The sequence below is a fragment of the Nothobranchius furzeri genome, chromosome 8 (genome assembly GCF_043380555.1).
Source record: "Nothobranchius furzeri strain GRZ-AD chromosome 8, NfurGRZ-RIMD1, whole genome shotgun sequence".
Classification (NCBI taxonomy): Eukaryota; Metazoa; Chordata; class Actinopteri; order Cyprinodontiformes; family Nothobranchiidae; genus Nothobranchius; species Nothobranchius furzeri.
This window is the reverse complement of record NC_091748.1, coordinates 65087340-65108156: the sequence shown is the minus strand read 5'-3', so window position 1 is coordinate 65108156 and position 20817 is coordinate 65087340. Positions and strand designations below refer to the sequence as shown.

Genomic DNA, 20817 nt, shown 5'->3' with positions numbered 1-20817 from the left:
GTCACAGGCATCTGTGTGCCATTGATCGTTGTGCATCTGCTAAGAGGTCTTACTGTTTTAGAACATTAAGTCTCTCCTGCATCAGGGTGGGTCAAGTCTCTTAGCACTGACTTTATAACACTTCCTGTTGATAAGGATTTCATAGGTGTTACTGTCTCTTTAAAATTACTGAGTTGCATTTATGCATTGATCCTACGTGCACACCTTTCACCTGCTTGGAAATTTGCCCACACTTGACATCATAAAAATTTACAACAGCTGCTTAGTCTTTATAATCTTACCAACCTTTGCTCAATTTTTCACTATAGAGCTCTGGGTGATGCTTCTAACTGCAGCTGCAAAAAAAAATAAATAAATAAAAAAAGGTCTATCTGCTTCTCTGTTTGAATGAAATGTTTGTAGATTACTTAAATATTACATTTTCTTTTTAGAAACGTAGACTCGAAGCTGCCAGTTAGTCTAAAGCCACGTAAAGAAGTAAATTATATAAATTCCTGAAACACAATCATCAAATTCCTTACAAGCCTTTGCCTTTTAGACACAAAATGTAATTAATAAATCCTACTAGAAATGTATTACAGGAAAAAAAACAGAATGTTGGAGATAATCCTACATTAGTAGAACCTAGTTTGTGTTACCAAGCTACCTAACGAGCACTGAAACAAGGCGAGTTATGCAGCAAACATTACCAACTATTAATTCTTTGGTCGAAAAGTATTTGCATCATTTTAGCTTCAGCAATGGCTTATTCCTCAGTCAATATGTTCTAAAACATAGATCTAATAACAGAAAAGTTAGCCTTTTTATCTTAAGTGTTTTTAAGTTGAACATTTCACGGCTTGAGGGAAGATTGTACCTGAAACACACAGGTACTGTCGAAGGCTGTGTGCAGAAATAAGCAATTGTTTTCAGCACAAAGGATCTGGCAAAACCAGCTACATAGATCCCGTAAAGCAACAACAGTCAGTCTTTGAAACGAAGAAGCAGCATTTTGTTTAGTGTTTGTTTTGTAAATGAATAGAAACATTGCCTCAGACAGTCCGTAGAATGTTTGTTCAAGCATTACTCTTCATTTGCCTCACCATTCACCTTGTGCAAACCCAAAAAGTCTCTGTCAGCTGTACTCTGCTGCTCTTGCTAAGTCAGAGAGGGGCCGCATTCCAGATTTGGGTCTTTTATCCTGTGCCACATCAGATAAATCTGACTTGGAAGAAATCTGTGCACTAGTAAAACATCTTTAAAAAAACAAGGGTTGTATGCATCTGATGTGAGAGAGGAAATGTGCAGTCCTGCCGTCTTCACACCCATATGGGATATGGGAGCAAGTCCTGCTTTGGCCAAACACATCCCCATGTAAACATCATCGATGGGCAGAATTGGTATGGAACTGGACATATTATAAATGACCATCGCTGAAAAGCCAGACAGAAGGAAGCCTCCCCCACCACAATATGGAGGGTATGAGTTGGACTCGTGCACCTGAACTGGGACAAAATATTTGCTCTCTACTGTTCTAATGGGCCCCACATACTGAATCAAATGGCCTGCAAAGAGATGTTTGCTTCCATCGTTGCCTTCAAGGCTTTGGAGATACTCAACCATGTTATTTGTGTTTGCAAAGACATCATCGTCACCATTGAAGAGGAAGTGAGCTTTTGGGCAGCTTCTTTCCATCCATTCTAGGAAGAGTATTTGCTTTAGCGTCAGGTTGTAAAATGTGTCACTGAAGTCCCATTGAAGAATATCACCAAACTCCTGTTGCTCCAGCTGGAGTAGTTTGTTCAACCTTTCCTTCTCATAACCAACGTCCGATGTTCCTGAGATAAAGAGCCTTCGAATCCACACGCCTTTATGCCACCTCTCTTTAGCCCAGGTTTTGCGCAGCACCTCTCGGCGTTCATAATTCACCGGGGAGCTTTTGATAACCAGCAGAAGGAAAACCTCTCTAGATTTGTCGGCTCCTCCGCATTTATCAGGAAGATCGAGCAGCATGGGGAAATGACGACAGTGTCTATAATACAGAAAGTCCTGGATGTTCTTGGGAAGAGATGAGAAGCCAGCGGTGCTGTTGGCTGTGATGTTTTGTTGACATTTTGGCCAGGAGTAAACATGTGAGTTATTTCTGGAGGGTAACTTTTTGTAGTTGCTGACCTCTTTTTCATTTCTGATGAGCTGCACCTTTTTTGGGTCGTTAAAATCTTTAAAATGATGGATGACCAACAGACCAATAGCTCCAGCTAGGATGAAAATCCTCGCCTTGATTTTTCTCATCCTCGAAACTCTGCAATTAAGACAAAAACATTTATTACAAGACTGATTTTAAATAGTTTGAGTACACCAGGAAGCTAAATAATAAATAATAAACTTAAAAAATACATACATGGTGATAAAAAAAATTCATGAATGTATCAGCTTTGGTTATACAACATGTGGTGTAGCAACGACTACACACCGTGTACTGTTTTCACTCATGGAGATTGTCTGCTCAGAATGGAAATCTTGTGAGATAAAGAGTGACTTCATGGTAAACAAACATGACACGTCCATCACCATGCTTTCTGATAGGCTAGATGCCACGTTGTTCATATGTAGCGATGGGTACTGAATTCGGTACTTTTTAAGGTACCGACCGAATTCCATAGTACCGACTGGGCACCGATTCACGTCATTTGAAATGGTGCCTCGTTTCGGTACCCATCCTTCATAACGAGAACTTGCCTAGACAGCTGCGCATGCGCAAGAGCGTTATGTCGTCGGTCGCTGCGAGCCAGTTGTAAACAGAGCAGCATGGTAGAAAGAACGCACGCTAAAGCTTGGGTCCACTTCACTAAATGTGATGGGTAACTGGGTGATGGTGAAACCAGCGACAAATATCTAAGTGAGACATCCTCATCTTAATCTGCTCCGGTAGGTAAATAAAATGTTTAAGATAACGTTAGCTTGATATGCTAGCTTATGTTCCGCTAATGGTGCGTTCGCTTTCTCCTCTGAATTTCCGACTAGAAGAACATGAACGCGCTCTAAAGTTTGGCTTCACTTTACTAAATGCGACGGGTGATTGGGTGAAGATGAAACCAGCGACAACGATCTAAGTGTGATGCATCATCGTTTTAATCTGCTCCAGCAGCTAAATAAACTGTTTAAGATAACATTAGCTTGATATGTTAGCTTCCATTGCCACCATTGTTATCAGCTAATGGTGCGTTCGCTTTCTCCTTGGAAATTCTAACTTCCCAGTAGGAAAAATCAATTGAAAAAGGACGGTAAAAGGAATGAAGATACACAGTACATTTAGTTCACAGTAAAGATGTTTGCTTCAGTTTAATTATCAGCTTATAAAACTACAAGGACGATGTTAAAATACAAACAGTTGTATGTTATTTATCGTGATATTTATCAAATATGGTTATATATTGAGAAAAATATATATTTTATTATAAAGGAGAATTAAAATATTAAACACTCTAAAGTATCTAAAATTGGTACCGTTAAGTACCGGTATCGGTTCCTAGGTACCGGCAATTAGTACCGAATCTATTCAAATTCAAAGGTACCCATCCCTATTCATATGTATTTTCATTTACCGCCAAAAATCAGGCAGACATGTTTGAAATCCCGGATTTATGAATGCAGCAGTCCCAACATCCTTCAGACCATATCAAAGTGTTCATAACACACCACACAAGGTAGGATTATCTGATAAGATAGTATCCCTCTCCTCAAGTTATGTCTGGGTGTCACCCTCGACAATAAAATGTTATTTTTAATCTAGTCAACTTTATTTATAAAGCACTTTACAACAGCATAAAAGCTGACCAAAGTGCTTAACAAGCCAAAAAGAACAGAAGTTCCCTAAAAATTCTAAAAATAAGATAAAAAGTTCATCACGAAGTAAAAACATGATAAAAACAAACATATCAAACTGACATAAAAGCTACTAAAAACAGATGCATTCTCAAACTGAATTAAAAGCAAATGAGAACAGATGAGTCTTTAAAAGTGATTTTAATCTATTTAATCTATATTTAATCTATTTAATCTAAGATAATACTAGCTGGTCTGCTTATTTTCATTTATGTAACCTTTCCTATTTCCATCTTTCTCCTCACACTACCACCATTCTTGTCCACAGACTGACTTGTGCGACTCACTTCTCTTTAGTCTCTCCAGCAAAACCACTTCAGAAATTGCAACTTCTCCAGGACGCTGTGGAATGTGTTATCTGAAGGACTCCTACCACTCCTAAATAACATAACCCCCCTTCTGAAACAACTCCACTGGCTTCCCATCAAACAGAGAATCCATCCATTTTCATCCAATTATCTGGGGGCAGGTCACGGGGGCAGCAGCCAGAGCAGAGAGGCCCAGACTTCCCTCTTCCTAGCCACTTGGGCCAGCTCCTCCGGGGGAATCCTAAGGTGTTCCCTGGCCAGATGAGAAACATAGTCCCTTTATCATCTCCTTGGTCTTCCGTTAGGTCCCATCCTGGTTGGACGTACCCAGAAAACCTCATTAAGTAGGGGTCCACCTCAATTGACTCCCCCAGGTGACCGAGCTTCTCACCCTCTCTACGAGAGAGCCCAGATACCCTTCGGAGAAAATACATTTTGGCTACGTGTATCCCCAATCTCATTCTTTCAGTCACTACCCAAAGCTCGTGACCATAGGGACTGGAACGTAGATCGACCACTAAATCAATTCCAAAATTCTTCTAATCACTTTTAAAGCTCTACATCACCACTCCTGTATGCTCACTTCATTGTTTTTATGGTCCTCAACTTTACGCTCCCCCGCACACCTTGTCATTAAGGGGAGTAGAGCATTCAGCCGCTCTTCACCCCACCTCTGGAATTCTCACCCACCTGACCTCTGTACCACTCCTCCTGCTTTTCAAATCAAAACTCAAAGCATACATGTCCACACAAGCTTATAGCACCACCTAGTATCTATCACCATTTTAATGTTGTAATGTTTCAAGACCACTTGAAGTATGGCCTATAATCTTATTTAGCATGGCTGGATCTTAACAGGGTTGTAAGATGAGCTTCAACAAAAAGGAATGGGAGTGGGACAAAACACTTGAACTGAAACCGGCTGTTTTACAGCTGATCAAAGTTTAAGACCAGGTGCCTTTAAAAGGCTAAATCACTGTAAAAATGTGGATAGATTTCTGTCAGGTAGTCAGACTGGCAAAACGCTTTGATGCAAAAGGCAAAAAATGTTCCCCTTCTGACCTGGGTTGAGTTGTTGACCTGCATAAGCAGGGTTGCCTTAAACAATCAGCATGATCATCTTGCTGTGTGAACTGGGCTTTAATCAATAACTTCAGTCATTTGTCTTCCTCATGAACTTATCAGCTTCTCACATCTGTGTCGGGAGATTATGGCCAACCGTAGCACTGCTTCCATTCAAACATGTTAGCAAGCGTCTATCTGAGATGTTTGTGCTGATTGCCTTTGTACCATTTTCTGCAAACACAACGTTGAACTTTCTACTTTGGCCTCCATGTAGGCGTGCTTGTCTAAGGCGAGCGTCTAAATGTCATTGGATTAATCCGTCATCTTTATTTTCATCTAGGTTGAACAGTTGTGATCAGGATGTATTTTGGAACAGGTTTCTAAAAAGTAATAACTGACAGAACTAGAGGGGCCAAAGGAGCTTCTGCACAATTTTAGTCACAACAGGTAAAATCCAAGTCATCATATAATATGTACTTTAGGGGTATGGTACATAAAATGTTGCATTAAGCAGTTTGTGGTTGCTCTCTTTAAAACGTAAATGTCTGTACTCAGAGTGACTTCAGCTATAGAGTAAACAGGAAGAGCCGTTTGCATCAACACTTTTTTTCTTCTTTTTTTTGCCAAGGGAGGTTCCCTAACTGACTTGTCATGAACGGGGGTGTATGTTTATGTACAATGTGGGATGGAAGTGAAACAACCCAACTAGTGCTTGAACAAAAGATGTTTCCCTTTAATCCAACACACTTCATAGATATTTAACTAAGGACACAGAAAAAATAACATGTTATCTCAGAAGGAAATCCACCAAAATATAAATATATCTTGAGCAGAGCTTTCTTTTCCATGGATATCACAGAGGCTTAAAACAGAGAAAAGTTCTCACTGTGGATTTAGGTCATGCTTAGATTAAAACAGTTTAACGAGACCAAAGTTTAAATTGAGACATCAATAGTGGTCTATCTATACTTAAAGACAGTGATTTAACAGGTAATTAAATATCACTTTACTTTGAAATCTCTGTAAAGCAAATGTCAGCCTAGACTTATTGAGTCACACTGAAAGGGGTTATATTTAACGTAGGACTCTTTGTAGGCCATAAAACCACGATTTCTGATCTCAAGATCATAATGAACACCAAGAAATCTTTTATTAATGCACTAATCAGCATAATCAAAGCTGAGCTGAAGTCAGAACAAACTTGTTTGGGGTTTTAAACTCAATTTATGAAGCTTAGTTTAATCTATGAGTGTTTATTCATGAATAAAAATACTAACAATGTTAAACGTATGTTTCCTTAACCCGCTCAGGCTCAAAATAAGTTTTGATAAAAGGACGAACAACTAAGTCCTTCAGGGGTACTTCTGAGTTAAAAAATGCTCACGAAATACGTATGTGGAGTAACCAGGTAGGTAGGTAGGTTTTAACTAATGCAAATCTGCAACGCCCGCCTCCAGAGGGTTAACTAAAGGAGCTTTGACAGTTAACGTTTTGAAACTTGGTGAGGCTCGCTGTGGTTTAGTGGCTGTCACTTCCTGAGTCGTCTCAAAATTTGAAAGATGTTTTCCGCATTGTCCTTGCTGAATGTTCGGCTTGTGGGTCGTGCTTCACAGCATTCAGCTGCAAGTGCTTCAGCGCAACGTTTATTAATTTAAATTCTGGAATAAAATCAGCACCCTTCTACTACACATCCCCAGGATTAATCTAATTTTATCTTGGACGAGAATGACAGATAAAACTTTCATCATTTGGACTGATAGAGCCTTGTGACCTGACAATGTTTATTATAGCTATTAATAACTCTGTTTTGGCAGTAGATGGTTCTGCAATGTTTTTATGTGCAGACTAAAACACAAATTTGAATACTAGAACCAAACAAGATGCTGCACACGGATGGAATCAGCAGATCAACATTTGGATGGGTGAATTTTTTCATCAGAGTCAATATTCTGCTTCATAATCAGAGTCAGTCATGACCAGACCTGCCAGGTTTTATCCCTCTAGCATTTGCCCTCTTCGTGCAGTGCATGTCTCCTCCTCTCGTCCTTTCCCCGACCGGGAACCTCTTGCGGAAGGCAGTTTTCAAACCCTAAAAACTTTGAAACTTTCAATATAAACACACCCATAAATGTTGCTCAGCCTGAAGTTACACATCTCCACTATCTTCTGGTGTAAAGGAGCAACTTCATGAGGAATAATTTTTGTAGCTGTGGCTGGTTAAAGTCAGCAATGACGCTTGTCACAATATTGCGACTTTGGTGTTCAAGAAGATACAAGGAACAGATGTACTGATTGCTGATTACTAATGAATAACAGGTGAGGCAAATGATCAGGGGGACTGATGGAAGGGACCCTGGGGGAACAACAAATAAACTAACACAGGGGGGGCAGAGCATAACAGGGACAAGGAATGACAAGAGCCAGGAGGAAAAAACAAAACTGGTAAAAAACAGAGATACAAAGGAATGACTGGAAAACTGAAGGCTGGGAATAACCAGAATAAAACAAAGAAGCTGGAGAAGTGAGGGGACTGATTGGGGAGAAAATATGATAACTAAGCAGAAACACAAGAAAAAACGAAACAGGAATAAAACAGGTGACCTCAGGGGGGAAACCACTCACGAGGAACACAGAACACGACAGTAACTAGTCCCGCCTTTAACTGTAACTTTATCTTTTCTTCTTATTTAGGTATTTTAAATTTGACTTAAAATGTTTTGTTTTATGCTGTGGCTGTTTTTGTGCACCTGAATAGCACGCTGAAGTGCCTAGCTGTGTATGAAATGTGCATTATCAATAAAGCTCTCTTGCCATACAAAAAATACCCAAAGGACGTCTGGATGCCAATCCGTAATCAACCCATCCCCAGAGAGCTCACACCTTGAACTGAGCGCCGTCCAAATGCAACCAGATCACTAGAATAGATATTAATACCAGTTTAAAACAGGGCTTCTACCTGGAAGGAGCGTTTCACTGAGTTCGGAGTGAGTTTAGAAACTAAAACCAGAAACTATTTTCTTGTTTATCTCACAATAGAACTCCACACACATACAAACTATGGCATTTAGTGTTTTTTCAATTGTTTGAAGACGTTTGTAGGTTTTAAGTGGGAAAAGGTAACCAAACAATACACCATTGGGCAAACAGAACACCACTCCGTCATGCCATTCCTGCCATAAAATTTCTTGAAATGATTTAAAATTTTACTTCCATACCATTTGTTTTCCTTCCAGTAATAAGCTGATGTCAGTATAAACCCTCAACAAGGCCTGGTTGGGCTACGCTCCACTTACATTGGGCGTGTAGTGGAAACAAATCAAACACAGTCATGCCTCTTCCTCTGAAAGGATGGAAGATGTTACAGTAAACAAGCAGGATCAGACGACCCCTGAGTCATTCAGCAAAATATGTCATGAAAAAGAGCTCCCAACATAGCCATCACAAGCTACGACTGTTTTACAAAACAAGTAAATCATCTTCAGGACTAAAAACCACAAATAACCATAAAACTGACAGGCATAAACATAAAAGCTTTGACTCCTGAAAAGTTATAGCCTGGGATTAACCAGATTTGTTTTACAGCCTAAGAGGGGTCATAATAATGAATGATTGGTGAGAATCTGAGCAACTCATAAGTGAAACTCAGAGGGAAACAAAGAGGCAACATATTTAACACAAAACCAGCCCATTTCACAAAAGCAGTCGGATTATAGTTTATGGGATTGTTTCTTTTCGTTAGTGTTTCTCCTATTCGACCCTGAAATTGCAAACAAAACTATATTTGCTAAAGTTCAAGGTGTCGGGATTCAAAAACCACAAAATAATAACCTGCCTGCTGTAAAAGCCAAACGCTGAGGGTGGCTTCTCGTTCATCCTTATTGTCTTTAATGAGTCTTTTGTGATTAAGTCAGCAGACAAGCAGCTGGTTTCAGGAAAGCAGATACTGAATTAAAAAGGTCTTTTGAAAAAAAAAACATCCATTGTTTTAGCTTCTAAGCAGCTAGTTCATCTTCAATGGAAATGAACAAGAACAACAAACAAAATGAAGATTAATGAGATGGGTTAGGGTAGGGTTGTCATCAACTTGACGTAAGATCCTGTAAGGATTGCCTTTGGAGGTAAAAGCTTTCTTTAAGGTGACAATGTGTATTTTCCCTGGTGATAGGGGCAGAGCATACCTACATCATTGCAAGCGAGCATTATTTTGTGTTCAAGTAAGACCTTACCAACGGATGACCATTATGGTCGAAAATCTCTGGGAAAGCGACCTCAGGCAAAACAACAAGCACATCAGTTTCCCTTTTATCACTGGCAACGAGTGAAGAGGTAAATGTGTAAAACAACATTTATGAATGTCGAAATTTTGTAACCATTTGTTACAAATCAGTAAATGCGTTTTGTCCTCATGGGCTCCTGTAGAAGGAAACATGGCATCTAATATGGCGTTGCCCAGAGACTTAAGCCTGGGGCACACCGGAGACAGACATGCTGCACCTCTGAGCGCTTCTTGGAAAGTCGCGCGATAGTCACAACATCACGCAGGACTTGAGAACAGGAAGCGGAAAGTGACTCTTTTGTTTTTACGTGATCAGACTTGCCATCATGCTTTGAGAGACTCTGGGTGATTAAGCTATGTTTTAAGATCATTAACAGTTTAAAGTTATCAAAACTGCGGCCGGATTTGTGCCGTAAAGTCATTAAGCGTCATACTGTCTGTTGTAAAGTTGTCCACAATGTTGTAAACAGCGCCGCGGCTCTTTAAACAGAACTGGCGCCTATCTTCAGCGCCTCTGAGCTTCTGGGGCGTGGTGCGGCGCTCCCCATGTAGCCACTCATTAACTATAATGGCTTCTATTTAAAATGACGGCGCGGGCATCACGTCTGTCTCCAGTGTGCTCTAGACTTTAGACGCACTCCCATGTATTTTAGACCCGATTTTTATGGTTATAGGTTACAAAGCTACCAATAGTTTTTGACATCTGGGCATCATTTTATTCATTTTCAACAACATTAACAGGGATTAACAGTAAAAAATACACATTGTTTCTTTAAAGATATCGGCCAGAGGCAAAATTCGTTTGAACGGCATGTGTAAATTTGTATTAAAACCTCAGATGAAAAAGGGTTTTGGACGGCTGGAATTTTAAGAAAATCTGATGTTTGTGACTGGCGCGGGAAAAACAGAAACTAATTACCGGTCTAAGCCCTGGGCAGCTGGTGACGTTTCACATGGAGCTCTGCTGAAACAGCTGTAGTAAACAACGCCTGACTCCGGTGTTTCTGCGATAGCGTTATAGCAGAGAACAATGTGTCATCAATGAGATGTAGCTTCTGAAGCCTCTGCTAGTCAGTCAGATTTGTTTTTTCTCTGGGATACGGTGACGAGAACGGATATTGGATTACCGGAGAAGGTCAATCGAACTCCGACCCCACTAGCTGGATATCACTACCGAAGGTGCAGACATGTTTTAGACCATTTCACTCAGAAGACCTGCGACCCGATTTGGACAAAGAGGAGGATTCTGTTCATCTTTAGAACCAAAAATTGGTACGGTCGGTTTGTTTGCTTCTTAAATATTTCACTTCTGTGCTCCACTGGGAGCTCTAAGCTGACAAGTTCTCAGCTGGTCTTAGCTCCATCATGTGTCCCAATATAGTTCAGTAATCTACAGTTTTACTGCTGTGTGTATTTATTGATATAACTCTGGAAAATATTTTGCCCATAATTTACCAGAATAAATCTTCCTGATGCTGGAGTAACGCCTTAGCTCAACTCGTTGTTTGCACCAATCCAGGATGTCACGGAGGTTCTACCGGTCCACGGACGATCTAATGTTGAAATATAGAGATCACCTTTTAGATTATATCGGGGTGTGTGTGTGTGTGTGTGTGTGTGTGTGTGTGTGTGTGTGTGTGTGTTGTAGTTTTCCCAAAGGACTTCTTTCCTTACCGGAGCTAACCCGGTTAGCAGTGTTGCTGCAGTCATGCTAACAGGACTCGGAGTCCAGAAGTAACGGTCTGGTTCTAGATGGGTTTATAGATGTAGGTTATCATTTTAGATCAGACCTGTGTTATTTAAAAATGCGTGTAGGACACGGACATATGGCTCAGACCTTTTGCTGCAGCTATAAACGCAATTTTCCGTAATAATTACAAATAAGTAAACAACAGTTATTCACAATACTAGCAACAGCAGCTACTTTGTTTTACGTGTTGGAGTGACGTATGCAAAACACAGTTCTTCACTGTCTGGAGGAGAGGATTTGGATTTTCTGTGATGATTTATGACAAAAGTCCTTAACAAAATGAAAAACTGAACCCAGTACATGTTTATATAGATGGTAAAGTGTAGTTATTCTGCATTTCTACAATTTTAATGCTGAGTCTGTCCAACACCTTTAAGGTAAAAATCCTGACACTGCAGCCTAGAATCTGTTTTCAACCCAACAGTTCTGTTTCAAAGGACATCATGCTGCCTGTAGCAACAAAAACGGATTCTATTGTTGTGTTGTAGTACTAAGTCTTTCAATCAAACCTTTTTATTTAACAAAATAAAAAGCTTCATTGTTCCCTTTCCTCTATTTGATTAGATGTCAGTCTTACTCTAAATTTAAACAATTGCACTCCAGTGAGTTTCCTTTAAACTGCATGCTGCTTCATGGAAATGTGTGTATATAAATAATATTTAAGGCTGCTTTTTCCTGACTTTGTGGTTTATTTTAGTATTAGTTGGCTCATGGTAGTGTTAGCTCGTTGTTAGCAAGCTATAGCAGGGTTGTTTACAACAGCTGTAATTCCACTTTTAACCAGTAGGGCAGAGTAGCAGGAAACTGCTCACTTTTACTTTAAACAAATATTTTCCATCTTAGTTAATGTAAATCTTTTCAGGTTAAAGTCTTTCTCTTGAGGAAACTTAAAGTTTACAGGTTGCTCATTAAAACTACACCTTGTGTCTCAATTAAATTAAATGTGAGGAAAAAAGGTGACCAGCTTGGACATGTAGAATAAATTAACATCAACATTTAGGTTGGTAAATAAAAATGGTAAAACATGCATTTATTTTTGATGAAACTTGATCAACAGAAGGAAAAAAACTTCAAAGTTGGTGTAATGGGTCAAAGTGAAGAAACTATCTAGAGTTAAATGATTTTTAGAGGTATTTTTTGCTGTTTGGCCTACAAAAAAATAAATAAAAGTGCACTCCTCATCCAGTGTCCTCATTTGATGTTTGTTTTATGTTAAAACTGCTAATAAAGCTAGAGCTATGAGTCTGTAAGGAAATGTTTGACCAATAAAATAAAACATTCTAAAATACGTAACAAGAACGACATCAACCATCTTTACACCATTCAGGACAATAAAAAGTTTAAAAATCTAATACATTTGTGATTCAAATACTTAAAATGTGTTCTAGTTCAAATCCAGCATCATTTGTTTGTTTTTTTTTTCTTTTCATTTTTGTTCTTCTTTTAAAAATACAGGGAAGACATGTTAAAAGACAAAATAAGGCAAAACTGAAAAAGTTGTGAAGTTCCTGTCCTATTTACTGGACTTATTTCAAGAAAATAATCTGTAAAGAAACAGAGATCCAGAACTGAGAAAAGTGCATTTTCACCCAACCACACACTGCATGATTAACCACTTATTTCCCCTTTCCTTTGGGAGTTCAACAGAGTCTTCCTGTTCCTCTAAAGCTACAAAACTCTAGATTAGAATGAATTGTGAGTTGAATAATTATCCAGCTCAGAACTAACGCTTCCTTTCATTTCTGAGTTGGTCTATTACATTTAAAAACAAATCTTTCACTTACTTTGCCTCAGGAGTAGATAAACACACATCTGAAATCTTCAGAATTTTTCCCTCCCTTATTAGAAATTGCTGATAATGTGCTTAATGTTGCTTGTAAAGAAGGAAGTCGTGAGTTACCTCTGTTTCTCACAGGGAAACTAAAATGCCCCCAAATGAAGATAATGGAGGCGCCAGGAAAAGTCAACATTCAGTGGAAACAAAAGGATAAGACTAATGAAAATAAAATAAATACGCTGCTTATTGTTGAATTTGCCACGATGAAGGATTACAGTTTGAAACATAAGTGACGTTTGTATTTTTAGCCCACCGAACAGCGGACTGACGCGCGCAACTGTCGGTGCATGACAACCCTTCCATTTTAACGGGACACAAAGTGAATGCTTTTCCTACAGCGGGAAATATTAAAGTTATTTATTTCTGATTATTCAGACATGTCCTATAAATCCATAAATAAACGACTCTTCTCCGGAGAAGTCGTTTCCTGGAGCGCAAACCGACTCAAACTTCCTCCAGCAGAATAATTATTTAATAAAGCGCTTTTGAACCGCGATGCGGTTTTCTTACCTGCTGAAAATGATGCGTGTCTGTGGACACTGAACTAACGAGTCTCGAGAAACTGTGGCTGTAGAGTCCTCCTCCTGCCTGCAGGGCGGCACCTGCCTGCTCCTGACGCTGCGTCATCAGTGCGTCTGGTCTGTTCACTAAAATAAACACCAAACAACGCACAACCAGGGGCGCGTTTTGATAGGGGTGGCCAGATGGGGCCAAATACATTTTTGGGGTGGCACATCAAATTGGTCCATGTGGTAACTCTGGTTGAATTTCGTCTGTGGCAATGTGCTGCATTGCACTTTTATTGGTTTTTAATAAAATAACAGTACATATCCAAAATATTTAACTTAAATTTTACAAACACAAAAATTTTAGAAAAATACATGTCAGTTATTTAAAATGTTACCCCAAATTTAAAGAAAAAATGTATATTTTTTAGGGTTATTCACCTACCTGTTGCTGTGTTCACACACAAAAAAAGGAAAAAAACTAATTAAAAAAACAATGGAGATAAAAAAACTTTTTTTTAAATGGTGAGGTGCAGAAACATACGTATTTTGTTTTATTCTGATTATTTCTTTACTCATTAATTGTAATATTTTTATTTTGTCTTGAATAAGCAAGACCAATATACGGTTTGACTGAACATTAATATGATTTGTTAACACTGCCTTTTTCTAGGGGTGGCCATGGCCACTCCTGGCCACCCCTTGGGTGCATTATTATAAAATATACATTAAACAAAAAGCTGAAATCTTTCGATAAATTAATGAGGGGGCAATTCATACCAAAAGTCACCTCAAACCAGAAAAACACAGGGGTGGATTTAAACATGGGTGGGGAGGGGGCCCCTCCGCCCCTCTCGAATTACAAAAATGTTTAGGTTTTTGTGGATTTTTTTGCAGACTCCAGTTAAATATGAGATTTTTTTAAATGTGAGTGTGAAGGTTCAGCATTTCCTTCTGCCTGCCTTTTGAGCATCCACAGGTAAAAGTTAGATTCGCTACTGGAACATGTCAGTCTTCGAAAATTTGACTGAATGCGTTAAAAACTTTACTGCACAAACTAAAATATGTCAACTTTCTGAATTTAAAAGATGAAAATCCATCCATCCATCCATTTTCAACCTATCCGGAGTTAGGTCGCGGGGGCAGCAGCCTAAGCCAAGAGGCCCAAAGCGTTTCCTGGCCAGACAAGAAGCATAGTCCCTCTAGCGTGTCCTGGGTCTTAGGTCTTCCCTTGGGTCTCCTCCCAGTTGGACGTGCCTAGAAAACCTCCCCAGGGAGGCGTCCAGGAGGCATCCTGACTAGGGGTGGGCGCAATTAATCGATGTGGCAATGCATCTAAAAGCTTAACATGTTGTTTCGGCATCGATTAATGAATGTCGATGCTTAAAAAAAAACCATAGCATCAAAGTTTTGTTGCGAAGCCGGTACTAAAAAAAAATGTAACCGGAGCCTTAACGCGCGCGCCGCCCAGACTGTTTAGTGAGTGGCACTACCTCTTTGACCTCTTTCCCCATCCTGGAGACTGTCTCCAAACTACCGAAGAACTCAGAGAAGGCGAGGAGCATTACAAAAGCAATAGCTACTTTTATCGCGACGGATCTACGCCCGTATTCAGTAGTAAACAACAGGCGGTTTCGGTTTGTGGTGCGCACCATGGAGCCGCGCAGTAAACTTCCTCACCAAAAACATTTAGCAGAAAAAGAAGTCCCCCACCTCTACGAGGAAATCAAAGCAAGCGTTTCTGGAGTCCATGAAGAAGGCAACCGGGATAGCGCTCACATGCGATGCGTGGACATCGGTTGCCACCAAATCCTTCGTTACTGTAACGGCGCATTTTGTTCTCGCGTCGGACAAGAACGGGTGGAGGTTGGTGAGTCACGTTCTTCAAACTCGAGAGATGAGTGAGAGTCAAAGTAGCACCATGTTGACATTTGCCCATCTCACACAACAGGAGGATGTAGGGGGACAAGAGGGAGGGGAGGGAGTATGGGAGGACAGATGAGTATGAGGGTCACTCTGCTCTATTTTGTTGTGTTCACCTCACTGTACTGAAGCTCCTGGCTGAATATCTGTTCAGTAGAATTATGCACTTTTGTTCTGAAAAAACACAACATATTACCTTCAAATATAGCAGGTTTTTCCTGTTACCTATATTCCAGACTGAAAAAGCTGAATTATTTTATTTTGAGGAATGCACTTTTGATCTGTATGGCAGCTTTTTTGTAATGTTATCATATGCCAGACTCATTAAGTTTCCATTAAATAAATTTGATGGAAGTAAAAATCTTGTTTACTTGAATTAATTATCTCATTAAATCCAGGGCTTGCCTGTTTTTAGTGTTTCCCAACAATGGAGGGGACACTAATGTAAGTAGAGCTTTCCCTGATCAAAGTTAAGTTAGTCAAAGTGCAAATATTTACACGTCATACAGTCGTAAAATGAGAATTTGTCTTTGAAAAATAGTTAAATGTTAAAAAAATGTATTTACTAACAGAGAGTAGTTTTAGAGGAACTGAATTAATTGATAGGTTGTTTATTTACAAATGTAGATAAAGAAGAAGACAATATTGTATGAAAAAAGCATTAAAAATGTCAATAATCGAATCGTGGCACCAGTAATCGAATCGAACCAAAAATCATTATAATCGAAGAATCGAAGCATCGAAGCTCCCATAATCGAAATCAAATCGAATCGTGAAGTACCCTTTTTGGAACACCCCTAATCCTGACTGTTACGATCCAGGCTGTCTAGGGGGCCTGGGGTAACAATTGAGGACACATGTTCTCATGTTAAAATGAACAAAACAACATTTGTTTACATAAATATAACACGAAACACAGATTATCAAAAAAAAAAGACACATCAGCGGCAACTCAAAACTAGTAACAACGACTAAACTCTCTCATATTAACCAAATCAATACCAAACTTCGAAAGACCATCACATAACTTCCTTCTCCGAGTGATGTCTTATTTAAAGCAAAGCAAAGTGTAAAGTTTCCTTTACACTGAAAATGGCAGTTAAACATAGAGTTTTCGAAGCACCCACCAAAGTTGTTACATTAAACTTAATTTAACAAAACCAAATGCTGCTGAGGATACAACAGACCAGAGAGAACCTCTCCGGTCAGCTGCTCACTGAACTGAGGGCTGGCTGGTTTTTATCTTGCAGGCAAAGCTGATCATTCAACACATTTTCACTCCCAGTGCATCAAAAACAAACACTTGGTCGGCCACCCTCTGCGCCAGACCCCTGATGCCAAAAGTGCCCTTTTTCGTCACTTATGTACGAAAAGGGGGTTTCCCCTTTTCTGACTGCAGATCCCAATGCAGCGTAATTAGTACATTTATGAAAAGTGACATATCAGGGGAGTTTGAGCTCATCCACGAAAACTCACTAAAATGATATGAAACACAAAATCAAAGACTTATTTTCATGCTGTACAAGATTTTGGTATAAATGTCAATGACATTCTCCTTTCCTGTGTCCAGAACCATCCCATCACATCAGAACGTCCTCAAGATCTGTTTTACACGCAACATTATGTTCTGTCTCTGTCCACTTCCTCTGCCCTCCCTCTGAGCTGTCATTGGTCACCTGTCTCCCCTGAAAAGTCCAATATTTGCAGCAAGAAATTACATCTACCATCCCTGGACTATCTTTGTGTCTGAATTCTTTTTAGATTTGACCCACTGAAATATTTAAGTAAAAGAACAGAAATCTAAACCAACATTTTCATGCCAGAACTATTCTGTAATATATGGGATGTAATATTGAAGGAAGGAAATTAAAGGATGTTAAATCAATGAAAACCAGCAGATTTGGTGAATGGGAGTCGCCCATCTCAAGCAAGCAAGGAACTTTTGCTTTTGTTTATGCCTTTGGCAAAAGTAGCTTACAAAGGAAGATGTAACAATGCAGGTACTTTTGAGGCTAACAATAAGCTACTCAGACAAAGGAATCCAATTTTCCCGATAACCTGTGAGCTATTCCTGCCAAACTGTGCCTCAGGCAGAATGTTCTTTGTACAAAAATGTACTGGCATGGTAAATGCAGATGACATTCAGCTGTACTGTTCCTTTAAGGATTCTGAGCTCTATAAACTGTCTGAACTATGTTTATGTTTATTCATTTAGCAGACGCTTTTATCCAAAGTGACTTTCAATTTATAACCTATAGGGCATGTTGTGATCTGTGGGGGAAACCGGAGTACCCGGAGGAAACCCATGCATGCATGGGGAGAACACGCAACCCCACGCAGAAAGGCCGCAGCCGAGTTTCGAACCTGTAACCTTCGTGCTGCGAGACAACAGTGCTAACCACTGCGCCACCATGCAACTACTAGGGTGTGTATCAGCTATCACCACATGGCTAGAAGATAACTTCCTTCAGTTAAACTCTGAAAAGACTGAATGTCTGATCATTGCCCCTGAGGGCATGGTTCCCCTGATTAGTCTAAAACTTGGTCATTTATCTTCTGCCATTAAGTCAAACTTGAGGAATTTGGGTGTGGTTTTTAACCAAAGGCCACTCAAAAATGTTGGTCCAAAACAGTTTTTATCATTTAAGAAATATCTCCGAACTGTGAAGGTTGGTGTCAAAACATGAACTTGAAGTGGTTACTCATGCCTTTGTCTCCTCCCGTCTAGATTACTGTAACACACATTTCACATGTTTTAACAAAAAAGCCCTCAATTGTCTTCAGTTGGTCCAGAACTCTGCAGCGAGGCTCCTAACTGAAGCAAACAGAAGAGCACACATCACTCCTATTCTAATGTCTCTGCACTGGTTACCCGTTAACTTTAGGGTTCATTTTAGAATCCTGACTATAACTTTCAATGCTCCACATGGTCAAGCTCCTTCCTATATTACTGAACTGTTAAAGCCTTGTGCTCCAACCCGAGCCCTCAGGTCTACAAACCAGAACCAGGAGCTCTACATCTTCCCCATGTTCTCCTGTGCTCACTTCTTAATTAATAAGGTAAATGGACTGTATTTGTTTAGCCCCTTCTTGAATCAATCCCCCAAGGCGCTTCACAACACAACCAGTCATCCACCCATTCACACGCTGGTGGGGATGAGCTACAATGTAGCCACAGCCGCCCTGGGGTATACTGAAAGAAGCAAGACTGCCAAGCACAGGCACCACCGGTCTCCCCGACCACCACCAGCAGGCAAGGGGGGTAAAGTGTGTTGTCCAAGGACACAACAGCAGAATTCTTAGGAGGGAGCCAGGATCGAACCTACAACATTCCAATTACTGGACAACCCACTCTACCTCCTGAGCTGCTGCTTTCTCTAATTCTCTTTCTCCTGCGGTTTGGCTTTCAACATCTTTCAACTTAAAGTTACAGCGTTTTGCAAAATATTTTCTTCCAAGAGGTGTAGATACCCACGCTGCTCAGAAAAATGTAATAAACCAAAATTAATCAGAAAGGATCAGAAAATGATTAGGGGCCATTATATCATTTTTAGCAAAAATCATGAAACACTGGAAATCATCACAAGCATATGAAAACATCTGAAAACATTCAGAAATATGTAAAGAAATATTCAGAATGATTAAGAAATTTGCTTATATCACATTTACACTATCCAAATAGCATTGTTAATGTTTCTGGTGCCCAGATCAAGAAAATGATTGAAATAATAAGGGGTTTCTTCATAGAAAAAAGTGAACAAAAAGACCAGTAGGGAGATGAAAGTACAGGGTAGGTGCTAGGGTAGAACATGCTATCTGAAGAGTAAGGTCTACAAGAGAGCAATGTCATCGCAGAGAAACACATTAAAAGAGTCTGAATTGACAATCCTATGATGACTGGAGTGTGACCGACACATAATGTAAACTTTTACAAGAGGATTCAAGTAGATGGGAGCTACTCTGTTCAGGATTTTGTAGGCTAACACCATTGACTTGAATCTGATGCCACGTTTTGGACCATTTGTGGAGGTTTTACAGCACAGGATGCCAGTTAAAAGGGCTTTGCAATAGTCAAGGCGGGAGATTATCTTAGACTACACCAGGAGCTGGGTAGTGCATTGCTTTAGGTAAGGTCTGATTGCTTCCTATGCTGAACAATGCAATTTGGAACAAATGTGTGTCAATAGTTAAGGTTTCAATTTGGGTGCAAATATCATGCTTTTTGGTTAGGTTAGCAGAGTAGACAAGCAGTTTAATTTTTCAGAGGTTTAGTTGGAGGTTGTGGGCTTTTGTCCATCTTGATGTGTCAGAAAGATGGTGTATGAATCGTGCTGAGACTGGGTGGTCATCAGGTGGGAATGACAGATGGAGCTGGGTAGGGCCAGCATAGCAGTGTTTTGAGAAGCCACGTGATAGGATTATCTGATCCAGTGAGGTGGTGTACACTGTAAAGAAAGAGGTCCCAGTACTGAGCCTTGAGGTACCCCTGTGGTGAGGTGGTACCCTGCAGAAGACAAGACTAAGATAGGGTACATTGAGTGACTGACCAGTGAGGTACGAACCAGAAGTGTGCTCTTTTGTATTGTTCATGCTTGAACATGAATTAACCACCACCAAACAATGGTGGGCAATTTTGTCTTTACTGACAAGGTTTTGAGAGGAGAAAATTGAGAAAGAGTCATGATACTAACATCAGATTGTAATCATCAATACCTTAAAGGGGGAATATGGAACACAAACACCAAAGCAACACCTAGTGTGTGGAGGTTGTAGTTGCAACAATAGAACAAGGTTTCCAGCCGTCGGGATGGCAAGTTTGCTTTGTGAAATGTTTTATTTGGGTCCATCTGTTGTAGGCTTCGCCTAAACCCACTCTGGTTTTAGATCTTTTATGGTCGCTCCTCTTCTGAGAAGGATAACGACATCTTCTGGGGTCAGAAGCAGCTCCTTGACTTGCCGAGTCCGTCATTTTCCGCAGTGCCAGCCTTGCTGTGCTGAGCGAACTGTTTGGCAACCCGCGATGGTGCCCCCTACTGGCTGGCAGATGTAAACGTAAACCCAGTGTTGTGCCCGTCAAAATAAATATTTGATTATTTTTAATTAAAATGTAGCTTTTAAAGGAAATACTGTACCTTTATTCTTCACACCTCTAAACGTGCCGTGGAGGTATTAATTAAAAAAAAAGAAAAAAGAAACATTTTAAATAAATTGTTCCATATTCAACCCTGTCCAGAAACTTAATTCATACAGTTTTAAACTGAGTTTCATTACTAAACCAATACCTGCCA

At 39.9% G+C, this 20817-nt stretch overlaps 1 pseudogene across 1 annotated transcript; it reads right to left on the bottom strand.

The window, feature by feature from the left end:
• Positions 1-952: 952 nt before the first annotated feature.
• On the bottom strand, positions 953-13719 carry LOC139071565 (N-acetyllactosaminide beta-1,3-N-acetylglucosaminyltransferase 3 pseudogene; annotated as a pseudogene). The gene is made up of 2 exons (XR_011521409.1): positions 13611-13719; positions 953-2281 (listed from the first exon to the last, which is right to left on the bottom strand). The product of XR_011521409.1 is annotated as an N-acetyllactosaminide beta-1,3-N-acetylglucosaminyltransferase 3 pseudogene (transcript).
• Positions 13720-20817: the final 7098 nt, after the last annotated feature.